Genomic DNA, 16373 nt, shown 5'->3' with positions numbered 1-16373 from the left:
TGGTTTTATATATATATATATATATATATATATATATATATATATATATATTAAGAAATGATTACCGCAGTAAGTTCGGTTCACATCCCTCACCACACATCCACAATTACATTTGTCTTCTTTTGATCGGAACTTTTAGGATCTGCTCTCTTAGCAACTTTCAAATATATAACACAGTATTATTAACTGTATGCTATGTTGTCCATTACATGATCACCCTGTTTAATACTCCTAGTCCTTCACCCTCTGACATGCCTTATCCTACTCCATATTTGTTGTTCCATACCAGGTATGACCTTCTAACATACTATAGTATATGTTGTTTGCTTACTTATTATGTTTATTCCCTGCTAGACTGTAAACTCCAATAGCATGCATCTGTGGTTTATTCCCCATGATGTAGCTTAAGAGCAAGGCTACTGAGGTTGATGCCAATCACAGATATTTTCCCTGACCCTGTATCTGTAAGCTAGTCATACATGTCCTACATCCATAAATATGACAGAGCAGTGGTCCCTTGGGATCTAGTGCTATTCTTCTTTGGTTAACTCTTAGCATCACCACCCTTGCTTACTGTAGGATTGGAGTCTTGCGCCAGGTTCTCCCTCCATCCTGTGCCTCTTATGTCCTGACTAACAAGTTTGGTCAGCTATGGCATAGGTTCAACCACTTTTCCTTACTGTTCTTTTTCCTTTCTGCTGAATGTTGCAACTTCTGCTGATTATTCTGTGTTTACCAAGCCAGGCAGTTGCTCTCATGAGAATCACATCACTCACCCCACAACTTCAGCTCTTTCACTGACCACTACCACTGAGTTACTGGAGACTTGGTGATTACACAGATATCTGTGAAAACAGGCAAGAATAGCGTCACTGTGTAATGCTCTGTTGGAAGGGTACCCCAAAATATTTTCCTACCTGTAGAGCTTTGCCAAGTATAATATCCATTTGAAGGAAACCATGCTATTCTTTCAATCACTCTGGCCTTCTAGCTGTTTAGCATTTTTAAAAGCATTTATTTATTGAGCACTTTGATCAATACCATCCCGAGTACTATATATACATCAAAAAAAATTTCCAAACAACCTTGAGAGAGAAGTGTTATTCTCCCCAATTTTATAGATAAAGAACCCAAGGTCAGAGAGCCCAAATAGTTTCCAAGCATTGTATGGTGGTGGTTTAGTTGTTAAGTCATGTCCAACTCTTTGTGACCCCATGGACTGTAGCCTGCCAGGCTCCCCTGAGAATCCTCCATGGGATTCTCCAGGCAAGGATACTGGAATGGGTTGCTATTTTCTTCTCCAGGGGAGCTTCCCAACCCAGGGCGCAAAGCCAAGTCTCCTGCATTACAGGCGGGTTCTCTACTGACTGAGCCATCTGTGGTGGGACTCAAAACCTGACCAGTTGGACCCTGAAGTAGATGTTGATGCTGCAGCTGGATCCACTTTACTCTGCTGGCCACCCCATCTTTAGCTGATATGACTGTGGGCTGCTAACTCAGCAAGTTACTCTGTCCTGGAGGCTGATTCCTCATATCCCTCCTAGTAGCTCTTGACCAATGACTAGATTATCAGGGTTACAAAGGACTGACCTCTTGCCTCAAGGTGAGGATAATTCTATGGTGCAATTTGTGCTCGAGCTTTCCTATGGGGTTGCACTGAATCTCGTCTATGTCTGAGCCCCTTTCTTGCTTCCCCTGATCTAGCCTGTCCTTCACGTTTGAGAGTACATACCAATAGATTCAGCTAAGGCCCTTTTAGGAACCTAAGTCTTCTAATCCCATTTTCTAATCACCATAATACACTGACTTTTTTTTTTTTTTTCTCTTCAGTACCAGGAGAGTTTAATCAGTTCTCTCTTTCCTTAAATTCTCTCCTGTAAGGTTCATGTAAGACGTAAGGGATAGGACAACAGATTGAATCCCTGTGATGAAGGACTCTTGTGATCAGGCGCAGTTACTCTTGCACTATGTTTTTTTTACTGAGAGTATTTTAAAGCTGAACATAGATAAATTTTTGTGCTCTCTCATGTAAGCTGCTAGCTCAAGGATGTCCAGTAGAAATTTGAGAATGTAATACTCTGGCTAAAATTAGGTGTAATATTTTGCATATTTTCTGTTAATGGAATCTACATCACTAAAAGCAAAATTGGAATATTTTCTGATACCACAAAACTAGGTTTTGTGGAAGAGCATATATTTTTTTCTATCCCAAAGTGTTACAAGTTTTTGCCTCTAATTTTTTAGGCACCTCTTGAGTACTAGTAGTAATATATAGTTTTTGTGGAGCAGATTACAGGCACATCCAGGATTTTAAAATGTATATATAATAAGGATATATTATATCTGACTAAGAATAGGAAATAATAACAAGATTAAGAATTAAAATAATTTAGCTAGGTGGTACTCATGAAGGAATTCTTTTTTCCTAATCTACTAATATTAGCTGACTATGGAGTAGGAAATGGCAACCAGCTCCAGGATTCTTTCCTGGAAAATCCCATGGACAGAGAAGCCTGGCAGACTAGCAAAGAGTCGGACATGGCTGAGTGACTGAGCACACATGAGCTGACTAAGTGTATATCTTATCATTACAAATAACTTCTGGGTAATCGATCCACACAAAGCATTCCAGTGGAGGTCCTTTTTGATTACAAATTGCTTACTTTTACTTCAAGGTCAGGAAAGCTGGTAGAATTTGCAATGAATGGTATAATTGTTGGACATTTAACCAAACACAATCTATTTGCAGATGAACAGTATGATTTACGTAATGGGAAGTCATGCCAGCCAATCAAGTTGAATTCAATGGAATGATAAAGAGCTATCAGAAAAAAGAGGAACAAACAGATATAACTTATTAACATTAGAAAAAATAACTTTGACAAAGTCTTCATTCTCCTTGCTATGCCCCCCTAGTCCACACGCACACACAGACGCAGGCACACACACACACACCAGAAACTGTTTCTTAAGACATATGCTATAGGGTTGCTATAGGGTTGGAGGAAAAGCTTTGCTTTATTTAGAAACCGGTTTAGAGACCAGTAATAAAGTGTTGGAACAGTTACTTATTCAAAAAGAAAAGTTTAGTTGTTGCCTCTCTGCATAATAAGTGCTAATGTTAATTTAAGAATTTTATAGATGAGGTTCTTAAATTAAATGTCTAAGTTCACAATCACATAATAAATGCTTTATAGATGCAGGAAAAATTAAAGAGATTTTAAAAGTCTGGAATGATGGGAAGGAGGACAGAAAGAAGAGAGCTAAACTTCAGTTGTTGTTCAGTTGCCCACTCGTGTCTGACTCTCTGCGACCCCATGGTATAAGATAATGTCTAAACCTGGAAAGAATCCAAATGATCAGTGTAGGGACATGATCTTATGAGGGTCACCGTGGACCTTCCTTAGAGATTCTGGGAAGTTAAAAATGATGGCTCATTAAAATTTTAAATTATTTTATTCTGGTAAAACACACATATAAAATGTACCATTTAAATTATGTTAAAGGTGTAATTCAGTGGCACTAAGTTCATTCACAATGTTATGCAACCATCCTCACTATACACATCCACAAATTTTTATTATCCCAAATAGAAACTCTGTGTCCATTAAACAGTAACTCCCAACTCTCTCTCGCCCAGCCCCTGCTAACCTGTATTTTACAATACTTTCCCTGGTAGCTCAAATGGTAAAGTGTCTGCCTACAATGTGGGAGACCCGGGTTCAATCCCTGGGTCGGGAAGATCTCCTGGAGAAGGAAATGGCAACCCACTCCAGTATTTATGCCTGGAAAATCCCATGGAACGAGAAGCCTGGTGGGCTACAGTCCATGGGGTCGCAAAGAGTCAGACATGACTGAGTGACTTCTCTTCTCTTCTGTTTCTAAGAATTTGCCTATTCCAGACACCTCCTGTAAATGGAATTATACAATAGTTATTATTTTGTGTCTGACTTATTTCACTTAGCACAATGTTTTCAAGGTTTATCCAAGTTGTAGCATGTATCAGAGTCATTCTTTTAACTATTGAATGATATTCCATTGTGTGTACTTCAGACTATAAAGAAAGCTGAGCACCGAAGAATTGATGCTTTTGAACTATGGTGTTGGAGAAGACTTTTGAGAGTACCTTGGACTGCAAGGAGATCCAACCAGTCCATCCTGAAAGAAAGCAGTCCTGAGTGTTCATCAGAAGGACTTTTGTTGAAGTTGAAACTCCAAAACTTTGGCCACCTGATGTGAAGAGTTGACTCATTGGAAAAGACCCTGATGCTGGGAAAGATTTAAGGCGGGAGCAGAAGGGGATGACGGAGGATGAGATGGTTGGATGGCATCACCGACTCAATGGAGATGAGTTCGGGTAAACTCCGGGAGTTGGTGATGGACAGAGAGGGCTGGTGTGAGGCAGTTCATGGGGTCGCAAAGAGTCGGACACCACCGAGCGACTGAACTGAACTGATCTGTGTGTACTTTTTCCCCAAAGGAAAGAGTATGCTCTCAGTCATGCTCTATGTTGAATTTTACGGGCAATATTTCATCTAATCCTCAACAACAAACAATGAGGTAGGTAATATTATTATCTCCAGAACACTGGTGCCTAGCAAGTTTAAGTAACATGGTTTAGAATATGGTAGAGGTGGAATTTGGATTAGGTTCATCTATCTCTAGGGTTCTATCACTTAAACAAACAGTACACTGCTATCTCAGTAGTATATTCTCTCATAATATTTATCTATTTTTGATACTGAACTTCAAGGAATACATAGAGCTATAGGATATTTAGAGAATATGTTGGAGAATGCATTTTAGAATAAATAGACTTGAAGGACATTTACTGCCATGTTAGCAGTTAGCAGAAAATTTTTTCCTTCTGGATAGATGTAGACAGAAAGGGAAAAGGACGGGAGTTAAACTTTGGAGCCTCTTCTTAGGATAAATAGAATTTTATTTGACAAATCTTGGAATATTAGAGGTATAGATTTTTGCTTTAAAACTCTCCAAATGGAAATTTAAAGTGAAGGGAATTACTATACTATTGTAAAGGTCATAGAGACTGAAAATATAAATAGTTGCAAGTATGAATTTGCAGAGATCTGTGGATTCTATTAGGGAAAAGATAACGATATTATACAAGTCCAACCCTAATTTCTTTAAGCTAGTGGCATTATGGGCAACTGTTCTGTTCTACATTAGATACTATAACCACTTTCTTATTAAAGCCTGCTGGATTGGCTTAAAGGTTATCTATTACTGTGTATGTTTCCAGAGAACTATACGTCAGTCTGTACTGCGACACTTCCAGTAACAGGGAGAAAGTACAATCTCTTTTCATCATTGGGCTAGTCAGATGTACAATTTTATGTTGATAACTTTCCATCCTAAAGGTCTTATTTCTTTCACGGCACTATGCAACGGCAAACCTAATGTTTTCATCCCTATGATAACCCTTCAAATATTTGAAGACAATGTCATGTTTCCTACCCTTTCCTTTTCTGCTTAATTTGACTAGCAGTTAGGACTTGATAGGCCAAAATGCTTGGAGAAGTAAACCTGGGTTTTGCCCAAAGACTCTAGTATATTTCTAATGGGATACAAAAGTACTCAACAATAAAGGAAAAGATTAATAATCGGACTTCATTAAACTTAGGCACTTCTTCCATTTGATGATATCATTAAGGGAGTGAAAAGTAAACTAACTGAAGGGAAGAGGATATTTGCAGTATGTTATATCAGATGTAGGACTTATATCTAGATATATGAAGAACTCCTAAAAATCAGCTGGGAGAGAGAGAACACATAATCTAGTGGAAAAGATGAGCAGATGAGTTGAACAAGTGTTTCTCAAGCAAACGCATTCAGTTGGTCAATAAACATATAAAAATGGACTCAAAATCATAAATAACCAAAAACCATGATAAGATGCCACTATTCACCAAAATGACTGAAATTAAAGAAGGAAAAAAACCTGGTTATGCCAACTGTTGTATTAAATCTGGGAAAACCCGAACTCCCATGTGCTGTTGGTAGAGTATAAATTATGAATTGATACTAATTGCCAACCTCCGCTGGATCATTGAAAAAGCAAGAGAGTTCCAGAAAAACATCTATTTCTGCTTTATTGACTATGCCAAAGCCTTTGACTGTGTGGATCACAAAAAACTGTGGAAAATTCTGAAGGAGATGGGAATACCAGACCACCTGGCCTGCCTCTTGAGAAACCTGTATGCAAGTCAGGAAGCAACAGTTAAAACTGGACATGGAACAATAGACTGGTTCCAGGTAGGAAAAGGAGCACATCAAGGCTGTCTATTGTCACCCTGCTTGTTTAACTTATATGCAGAGTACATCATGAGAAATGCTGGGCTGGAGGAAGCACAAGCTGGAATCAAGATTGCCAGGAGAAATATCAATAACCTCAGATATGCAGATGACACCACAGTTACGGCAGAAAGTGAAGAATAGCTAAAGAGCCTCTTGATGAAAGTGAAAGAGGAGAGTGAAAAAGTTGGCTTAAAGCTCAACATTCAGAAAACTAAGATCATGGCATCTGGTCCCATCACTTCATGGCAAATAGATGGGGAAACAGTAGGAACAGTGGCTGACTTTATTTTTTTGGGCTCCAAAATCACTGTAGATGGTGATTGCAGCCATGAAATTAAAGGATGCTTACTCCTTGAAAGAAAAGCTATGACCAACCTAGACAGCATATTATAAAGCAGAGACATCACTTTGTCAACAAGGGTCCATCTTGTCAGGGCTATGGTTTTTCCAGTGGTCACGTATGGATGTGAGAGTTGGACTATAAAGAAAGCTGAACACCAAATAATTGATGCTTTTGAACTGTGGTATTGGAGGAGACTCTTGAGAGTCCCTTGGACTGCAAGGAGATCCAACCAGTCCATCCTAAAGCAGATCAGTCCTGGGTGTTCATTGGAAGGACTGATGCTGAAGCTGAAACTCCAATACTTTGGCCACCTGATGTGAAGAGCTGACTCATTTGAAAAGACCCTGATGCTGGGAAAGATTGAGGGCAGGAGGAGAAGGGGAAGACAGAGGATGAGGATGAGATGGATGAGATGGCATCACTGACTCAATGGACATGGGTTTAGGTAGACTCTGGGAGTTGGTGATAGACAGGGAGGCCTGGCATGCTGTGGTTCATGGTGTTGCAAAGAGTCGGATACGACTGAGCGACTGAAATGTACTGAACTGAACTTGGAAAACTACGGCAATTTCTACTAAAATTGAGCATATATAAAACTCATGACCCAGATTTTATACTCCTGGTAATTCCTAAAAGGACAAAAACTGAAATCTCCGAATGTTCATGAAGAATAGAATGGATAAATTTATCAAGTGTATACACATGGTGCAATACTATATCGCAATGAAAATGAGTGCACTACTTTTCTACATGATGATATGGGTGAATCCCACAAACATAATTTGAAAGAAAGAAGCCTGATTCTGAAGAGAACATAGTGTAGAATTCTCCTTATGTGAAGTTCAAAACAGGCAAAACAAATCTATGATGACAGACGTTAGAACAGGTGTTTCTTGGGGAGTAGGAAAGATTGAGAAATGACAGGAAGGATTGTTTTGTTTTGCTAGTATATTCTATTTCTTGATCTTGTAATAATTATTGGGTAGTCACATTTGAATCAGCTCTAATGAGATGGATGAAACTGGAGTCCATTATCCAGAGTGAAGTAAGCCAGAAAGATAAACACCAATACAGTATACTAACACATATATATGTAATTTAGAAAGATGGTAACGATAACCCTATATGCAAGAGAGAAAAAGAGACACAGATGTATAGAACAGAGTTTTGGACTCTATTGGAGAAATCGAGGGTGGGATGATCTGAGAGAACAGCATCGAAACATGTATATTATCAAGTGTGAAACAGATCGCCAGTTCCAGGTTGGATGCATGAGACAAGTGCTCAGGGCTGGTGCACTGGGATGACCCAGAGGGATGGGATAGGGAGGGAGTTGGGAGAGGGGGTTCAAGATGGGGAACACATGTAAATCCATGGCTGATTCATGTCAATATATGGCAAAAACCACTACAAAATTGTAAAGTAATTAGCCTCCAACTAATAAAAATAAATGGAAAAAAGATTATTGGGTATTCACTTTGTAAAAAAATTCATCAAACTATACATATTCAGTTTGCACTTCTCTGTGTATATTAAGTTTCAATTTTTCCTTTAAAAGGAAAAAACAATAATCATAACCAGATCTAAAAATTTCAATTACCTAAAATACAGGGCTATCATATTGTACAATTAATGAGTCTGAATTTTCATGATAAGCACAAGAGTAAAGAGATTGGAACTTTCTGCTGCATACTACAAATTTAATTTTGTATTGAGAAAGTCTGAAAATATCAAGAAACTGGCATTTCATGATCCTCCTTCCCCAATAAAAAAATACTAGCTCTCTCTCTCTACTCTCTTCTTCTTCTTTTTTTTTTGGTAAACAACAGCTGGGTAATAAAGGAGTCAATCACAAGCCCAAATTTGTATTATTATTCTGGGGTTTTATGAAATATGTGATGAGCTTAATATAGATCTGGCACACCATAAACACTCAATAAAAACACGTTAACTTTTGGGGGGAAACTTGCACCACACTTAAGACTTATTTTGACTTCACTAATATCTAAAATATGCGTGTCTCTTTTACAAATGGTACCACTATGAATTTCATGTTTTTGCAACTTGTGTACCAATATAGTAATTTCTGTTTTACTGTGGTAAAATCGATTCAGTGTCCAGTCTGTTGAGATCTTTATAGATTGGAATTTACTAGTCTTCATTTTCAACATAATGGGTATGTTTTTCAGGAAGGACTAGAGAAAAGCTCTGCAGAGCACCCTCATTAACCTCTGTCCTGGCTCACAGTGATTCAGTTGTCAGACCTTTTTGGACATGGTCATTCAAGCGATTACGAGTGCTGCTAATGAAACTTACCCCGTCCATGTTTAATTTGTCAATAAGGATAAAAGGATATAAATGACATAAAGTATCGCTCATGCTGACATGTTTATATATTTATATTCTTATTTAAATGTGGTCATTTATCTGAATTATGTTAAATAGTGAAATATCTCCAAGTTCTATTTTTTTTAACTCCAACCTTAGCTCATATATGTGTGGTGAGATAATGTGATGGCAACTTAATCTTATGGAAAATTGCATAACTCTATATTTCTTGGGCTTCCCTGGTGGCTCAGTGGTAAAGAATTCACTTGCCAATGCAGGAGACATGGGTTTGATCCTTGGGTTGGGAAGATCCCCTTGAGAAGGAAATGGCAACTCACTTCTGTATTCTTGCCTGGGAAATTCCATGGATAGAAGAGCCTGGTGGGCTACAGTCCATGGAGTCGCAGAGTTGGACACAACTTAGTGATTAAACAGCAACAACATACATTTTTTTGTTTTGTTTTTGTTTCGTTTTAAAAATGTATTTTTCAGTATGTTTTGTGAGGCTTCTTTACTACACTTTTCTCTTTTTTTGCCAGCAGAGGGCAGGCGAGGAAGAGAGAAGAAAATAAAGATTTCTTTTCCTGGTCTTGATTCAAACTATTTAAACACTTTTCTGAAATATTTACAAATAAGGTCATTTGGGTTTTTTTTTTATTATTCTATTTTGAAAGTGATTTAAGTATAGCTTTTAATTTTTACAGGTATATTTAGCTTAATGAATTTCAAATGAAATTAGTACTTTGAATTTTTATGCTTATTAATCAGTGATTATATTGAAAAATATGAATTAACTTGTATTTTGAGGTTATATGTCTAAAATCCTTTTTCCTTTTTTGGGTAATACTGATTAGTTAGCTCTTTTTTATATTGATTTTCTAATTCAGTTATGGATATGCTTATGTGTCTATTTTACATGTGTATCTTAATATAATTATTTGGTCATACTTCAATATGCAGGGTTGTTAAGCATAGTCTGCAGTTTTATTAATCAACTAATGTGTCTTTTAAAACAAAATTGAAGGAAACTCAAGTGCAGTGCAATAGAGCTTTTATTTTTCTTTTTTTCTTGTAGTAGTGTACCTCATGCGAATGTTTGAATATAGGTTTTGTAGGTATATTAAGATGTTTTATCTTGCAACTTTAAATTTGTTTAGCCAATAATAAAGCATCCTTTTCAAAACATTAGATGATACGATAAACTATGTAACTTAACAACTCAGGACAACTTCCATATAACCTTTGTTAAATCAAAAGTCAAGTGGCAACTTGGATTTTTGCCGTCTCTTCTTGAATAACACCATTGTTCTAGAAGTACAGGAGCAAGGAGAAACTGAATAAGTTCTGCCATTAAGAAGAGAAATCTCCATGCTTCCTATTTCAAGTGCTAGGAACTCTTTCTTTCCTCTTCTGTGAACCTCTTATGGAAGAATCTCTACTTATTTATTTTTTTCAAAAACTGTCAGGTAAAGTTATATATAGTGCTTAGAACACTACAGGCACATAGTGAGTGCTTTGCAAGTGTCAGCTATAATTACAAAGTCATAGATTTACTCTAAATTTAGCCTGGGGGATCATGTATAGTTGAAAAAAAAATTGATTCTTCAATAAAAGGGAAAACTAGAAACATAGTCTCATTATCAGAAGGGATATTTTTATTCTGCATTTATTTGATGAAAAAAAACTTTGACTTGAGTGATGCTTATCATTAACTTTATCGAGCAAATGGGAGCAGTAATGTCTGTTACTTAGTTGTCTTGGACTGAATGCTTCCTGGTGTTGAGAATTGGTATTGAATTTCCTAACTATGTGTAATAAATATATAATAGGATAAGATCTAGTTCTTTTAAAGGAACCAAGCTAGATGAGGAATAAAAGTCTTTTGATGAGAAATCCCCTTAGTCTTAATAAGTGTTTCAAATCACCGAACAAAAGAGAACTTCTGATCACCCTTGAACCTAAGCTTATAGTTTAGATACAGGGAAAATAAACAAGAAAGGGTCTTCAGGACTGAGGGAAAAGGAAATTCTTCTGGTAAGGCAAAGAGCAATGAATCTTTGGCTCAGGGTTGCGTGACAACCTCCTCTCCGGTTTCCCGTACTCTCTCTTCCTGCTCCACTAGGCCACTGTGTAAATTTATTCCAGTTTTATCTTCCTAAAAGGCAACATGATGTTACTTCCTTGCTCAAAACCCCATACTCACATTCTTTTGCCAATGAGAATGGGAGTGGACTCCTTATCCTGCCATTTGCGACTCTGAACCACATGGCCCCAGTCTGACATTCCACGTACACTTCCTCTTCTGCTTTTTACGCACCAACCAAATGGTGCTGTTCTAAACACGTCTCTCCATTCACGTCTTTCTCACTCATCTCTGACTGTCCCTACCTCCTTGTCTTCCAAGATCCATCTTCAGTGGCACCTCCTCTTAAAGATATTCTAATTCTTAACTGGAAAGGATCTTTAGTGCCTTTGAATCTCATGGTTTTTGGCATCTCTACAATGGCCCCTAATTGGTAACGTTTGTAGTTGATTTTTTTTTCTGCTGACAGTAAGCTTGTTGAGGGTAAGGACTATTCTCAGAGAATAGCATGGTGCCTTGCAGCTTGAAGAACCTGTCAGATGTGCAGAGAGGCTAGCGCCATTTGCATTTTTGAGGCACTCAGTATACTAAAAATGGAAGAAATGCCAGGGTTACAAAATTGTGGTATATTTAAAATGTTACATTGATAAATGGATCTAACTAAAACATATACATGTCCACAGTAATCCCCAAAGTAACTGTGCTGTTCATGAAATTTTTGAAACAATTAATTCACACTATACTTCAGTTGTGGAGAAGGAAATGACAACCCACTCCAGTATTCTTGCCTGGAGAATCCCATGGAAGAGGAGCCTGGCAGGCTACAGTCCACGGGGTCAGACACAACTTAGTGACTAAAGCACCACCACCGCACTTCAGTTGGTGTGGCCTAGTAACTGAATGTGCTTAACCTTGCAGTGACTGTCTTCTTTCAGTCTCGTCAGGGTGTCTCTGGGACTGCACCATCTGAGGCCTGGGCCAAAGGACCCTCTGACTTTCTGTGTGAGGGGCCCTGATAAATATTTACTGAAGTGAGTTAAATTTAATTATATGCCAAAAAGGTGCTGAATATACATATATTGCATTAATTCCTAGTTTTAATTTGATTAGAATATTATTCAGAAATAAACTGAAAGCTAATACTAACTGCTAACTTAATGCCTATAATTTAACTTTCAGTTGTTTTATACTTGTTAGATCAACGAACTAGACACTAGGAGGGAGAAAAAGTACTCATTCTTACTGATTGAGTGACTCAGTGTGTATTTTACTGTGCTTTTAGACACAAAGAGAACTGTGTCTCTGACTCTCTTGATTTAGCATCAAAAATCAACATGATGAGAATTAGCATAATTTGTTACTTGAAACTGGGCTAGGGATGGAAAATAATGATTCCAAAAATATTTGGAATTCATTGCCATGTGAGTTAAAGTTGATATCAGTAGTAAATCATTCTCTCCTATTATTAGACAATATAGCTTAAATTTGCCCAGTTAGAAATATCCCCACTCTGAGGTGCATAAATGTTGATACATGAACCTATCTCTATAATTCTCCTTCTAATACATTGCATAGAAATCAGGCATAACTGGGAGCATGGACTCATTATTAGAATTATCATTGTTTTTTGAAATGTATGCATTTAGATACTCTTTTCTAATATAATCTCCTTTTCCTAGGCTAACTAGTAGAATGATGTGTTTCAAGCCCTCTTTGTGAAATTAATATGAACCCAACCTATTCTAGGAAATTATTGTATAATGAAAAAGAAAAGAAATTCTGAGGACCCAGTTGCTTGTGATAATTCAGTAGCAAGAAAGCAAATTTGGTTCTTTAAGCATTACGTGCTGTTTCATCCTACTCCCGTGTATTTGATTTATTTGATGTATACCCTGGTGGCTCAGCAGTAAAGAATCTACCTGCAACGTAGGAGACCTGGGTGTGAAACCTGGGTTGAGAAGAGCCCCTGGAGAAGGGAATGGCTACCCACCCCAGTGTTCTTGCCTGGAGAGTTCCTTGGACAGAAGAAGCAGACTCGTGGGCTACAGCCCATGGATTTGCAAGCGGTTAGATACGACTGAGTGATTAACACTTTCATTTTCATAAATATCGGGGACCAAGGAGTGGTGAAGTTAGAATTAATATATTTTATAATTATATAAATTATATGATATATATATATATAAATAAATTATATAAATTATATAATATAATTTATATTAAATGAAGAGATTCTGATATGTCCTCAAGAATCATTCCTAAAAGAGAATTAAATATATGAAAACTTGAAAGATAAATGTATTTGTCAAATTTATTGATTAATTTATTTTAAATGTATTAACTTACACTTATTTAAACTTGATTATGCAGTAAAAAACATTTACAAATCTATAAAAACACTAAAGGTTTTTTAATGACTAGAAGTAAATTGCAATATGACTATAACCCTTACCCATACATCTCTCATATTATCATTTTTTAACCTATAAATCTTAAAATTTACCAAAAGTTAAAAGCATTTTGATAACCTATAATTTGTTTTCAAGCATAGCACATGAATACATTTAAAATAATTACCAATATAACTTAAGCTAAGAAAAATAGTAATATGCAATGTTATCAGTGTAGAATTTTATGGGAAAAGAGTACAGATAGCTTTTTAAAGACCAAGGAAAAATATCAGGAGGGCAGTTTGCACATATGAAGATATGCCCTGAAGGATAGCTCTCATAATGACCTAATGACCAGCACTTTCCAGTTGAATAGAAATATATACACGGCCAACGGGTATCTGAAAACACACATTTATTTGTGTGCAAAACTCTCAATTATGAGGTTGTGAAACACATGGTGTAGTCCCAACTATATCAAAAGATCCAACAAGAATTTAGAATTTGTCTCATAAAAACAACCGTGTATTTCTGTGCAATGTTACAAAACAAAACCCAGTTATGTATCCTTATTTACAGAAACATACAGACTGTCTTTATTTACAGTCCTTATTTATTCCACAACCACATGGAATTCCATGTTCAAGGGCAACAAATCTTTCATCACTCTACAAACATATAATTTAATCTTAACCCTTTCTGCCAACCACAGACTCTGAGCAGCCACAGGTTTGAGCTCTGGCCTAAATTGTTGAATGAAGAGATGTCCCATCAACTGGGCATCTTCTGAGTGTGGGAAGTGTAAGAAGAGAGTATTGCCTCGTAATTCTTTCCCTCTTTACCGTTTGCTCTGTAAGGCGGACCTCTTGATACTCAGGGGAACAGCCAGCATCTCCCCTTCCAAGTGCCAAAAATCTCTGTGATGTTAAGAAACTAGTTTAATTTTCCAGTACAAATTATTTTGCTGATATTAAACAACTTTTTTTTAAATTAATTAAGGTCTCTTGTTAAAAAACATATTGGGAATTAGTTCAACAATGTCCTATTCCCAATGATTTTAGTTCACTGAATGGCATTTTACCCCATAACAGTGTAGTCAGAGAGTAGTCTTGGGATGAAACCCAGAGCTACCTCTACTAGATAAAAGGCTATAGATAGGTATATTAGGTATTATTTTGAATCATATTTTCCTTGAGAGTAAAATTCTATAATAATAGTCATCTCATAAGGATATTGAGAAAATTAAATAGTGGGGGTTACATTAGGAACTCAATACCAATTAATTTCCTGCATTTCACTTATCCTGGATACATTGTGGGTTTAATTCAGATTAGAAAGTGAGACAAGATCAAGTGAGGAATAAAGATGCATGTTTTATGCCTCAGTGTCTTAAAACAGTAGTTGTTCCACAAAGAAAAATATTTTATTTTCAAAGCATGTTTTACTACACATTTTCCAAAATACTCTTTTTTTTTTTTTTTGAGTGAAATGTGACAACTCTGTTAATTCACAGCAATCTTACACAAAATTTAAAGCTGAAAGTCAGCAATGTTAACTATAGAAGAATGAGAGAGCAGAGAGTGTAGAGAGATGGAATCACACATATGGGATACAATTATTTCAGTAAAGTATTTTCTTAGAGAAAGTAAACAATAGTACCTTAAAGTTGAATCTAGTATTTTTCTAGAATCCAAATGTTCTTTACACAATACAATGGGAGTAGAAATTTATCACCACTCTGTGGCCAAATCACTTTTATTTTCAAGTCACACAAACTTCATAGTTAGTAGTTAAAACTACCTTGAAACTTTGGCATGAATGATGACTTCCATTTTCTTAATAATTTCTTAATTTTAGCAACAGATTACTGAATAATTGCAGGCCAGTGTGATGGCTCTGAGTTGACAAAAGGACATGAAGACTATTTTTCTTATGAGTTTTTTGGAATCAAGAAATTTATCAGTATTTTTGAAATTAGTTTTTAAGACATATTCATTGACTATTATTTTTTACATGATTTATTTCGCACTGGGAGTAGAAAGTTTTTTAAGGTCATTGAGTAACCCAATTTCAAGCCAATTTTCCAGACCTGTGTAGTTCATGCTCTAAGTCCTAGATCCTATGCTCACCCTTGCAAGAGAAATATTTAATAGAAATAAGTATAAAAGTATCAATTTTGAAAGTGCTAAATAAATATGAGAGAAAATCACCTGACTGGGCTTGAGATATTATTATTAAATATCAAAGATTATTAAAAGTCTTAAATTGTTAGTAATTTGGGGTTGCATGGAAAATGTGCCAAAAATCATTTTTTCATTAGTTTTAAAATAAAATTTTATTTTAAAGTAGTTTTAGGTTTATAGAAAAATTGTGAAGATACTATGGAGAGGTTCTATACATTACACACTCAGTTTTCCCTAGTATTAACATTGTATAATAAAAAAAAATTGTATATTCATAGGGCACATTTGTCATAATTAATGAACCAATATTGATACATTATTAAGTGAAGTCCCTACCTTAGTCAGAATTCTCCAGTTTTGACTGAATGATCTTTTTCACTTCCAAGATCTCATCCAGGTTAACACACTATATTTAGTCCTGGTGCTTTATTAGGCTTCTCTTGACTGTAACGACTCAGATTTTCCTTATTTTTGGTGACCTTGACAGGTTGGGATTTGTCTGTTTTTTTTTTTTTTTTTCATAGTAAGGCTAGGGTTATGAGTTTTAGGGAGAAGGCCACAGAGGTAAAGTCCCATCTTCATCATATTATATCAAGGGTACATACTATCATCATGATCTGTCATTGTTGATATTGACCTTGGTCACCTGTCTGAAATAGTGGTTCTCAGGCTCTTTCTCTACAAAGTTACTCTTTTCTGCCCTCAATACTGCACCGTTTGGAAGGAAG

The sequence above is a fragment of the Dama dama genome, chromosome 18 (genome assembly GCF_033118175.1).
Source record: "Dama dama isolate Ldn47 chromosome 18, ASM3311817v1, whole genome shotgun sequence".
In the NCBI taxonomy this organism is placed as follows: domain Eukaryota; kingdom Metazoa; phylum Chordata; class Mammalia; order Artiodactyla; family Cervidae; genus Dama; species Dama dama.
This window is presented reverse-complemented; position numbering follows the sequence as displayed.